At 28.6% G+C, this 1,165-nt stretch overlaps 1 long non-coding RNA gene across 1 annotated transcript; it reads left to right on the top strand.

The window, feature by feature from the left end:
- The first annotated feature begins 353 nt into the window (after positions 1–353).
- Positions 354–918, top strand: LOC128283559 (uncharacterized). Its single transcript, XR_008273930.1, has 2 exons — positions 354–593; positions 741–918. It is a non-coding gene; the product is annotated as an uncharacterized LOC128283559 (long non-coding RNA).
- Positions 919–1,165: the final 247 nt, after the last annotated feature.

The following is a 1,165-nucleotide window of genomic DNA, read 5'->3' as shown; positions in this document are numbered from 1 at the left end:
TAAATTACATTGACCGGACTATTATTTGACAAAATAAATGTAAATTTAAACGAATTTACAATTAACACTAAATTTATTCTATTAATAAAAATGATGAAAAATTCAAACCTAATAATGTTGGCAATTAATTTTCATCAAAATCAACCTTAAAATCTGAACTAAACACTAAAACATTAACACGAATACCTTTGAATACAAAAATATATAATATTTATCAAATATAAATATCATTTTAAACCAAAAAATGAAACAAATACGATATTAGAAAAAAATGTCAAACTTAAAAGTAGTAAATGATATATTAAACCTTAAAAGCATTTAAATTTAAAGTAAAAATATGTTGAGTTTGTGGGATTCAGTTTCCAAATAGATAAGACGGGAGATAAACTTTAGAAAGAATAGAGATATTTGGGAGCATGTGAAAGTCCAGGGGACATTTGGCAAGTTGTACGAGGGTGGATGCTAATTTGCTAAGCCCATGTTTTGTGTCTAAAATTTAGGATAAGGAATCCCCAATCTAATGCCAATCCCATTTTTGTAAGTGTGTTTTCAGACGGAATTAACATTCATTCTGGTCCGGGAAGGGAAAACAGGTAACTGTCAAACCATTCATTTCCAGTCCACTTTTCTTTCGTATAGGTCTCTCTTAAAAATCATGAAGATGGGTAGTGCTTGTGGAGTGTTATAAACTTGTAACTGTAACCCTTTAAAAGCATTGATGGCTTTCCTCTTATTTCTAGGATCCATGAGCAGTGTGCAGTGTACAATGTCAAAAAGTGGCGTCTCTGAGTTTGTCAGCGCAATTTCATTGTTTATTTAAAAAAGAAAAATTGGAATTTCATTGAAAACTATTGTAAAAAATTATAAATTATAGTGAAATGAAAGGTGGAGGAGAGCAGAGAAAGACAAGTTTGAAAACCTGAGAAAGTAGACAGATGCAGAGATGCAAATTCCTGAAATGGATGATGGCTTGTTCTCCAATTATTTTGTTAATAATTTTTATTATTGCAAAATGAATTTAGAAATTTTATTTACGAGGACAGATAAAATTATACAATTTTGGAAGGGTTAAAAGTTATTATTTTTGTGTTAAAATGTTAAAATTACATATTACTTTTTTTATATTTAGAGAGGAGTTAAATAAAAAGTTTTCATTTAATTAAGG

Source organism: Gossypium arboreum, chromosome 11, assembly GCF_025698485.1.
Source record: "Gossypium arboreum isolate Shixiya-1 chromosome 11, ASM2569848v2, whole genome shotgun sequence".
Classification (NCBI taxonomy): domain Eukaryota; kingdom Viridiplantae; phylum Streptophyta; class Magnoliopsida; order Malvales; family Malvaceae; genus Gossypium; species Gossypium arboreum.
This window is presented reverse-complemented; position numbering and strand designations above follow the sequence as displayed.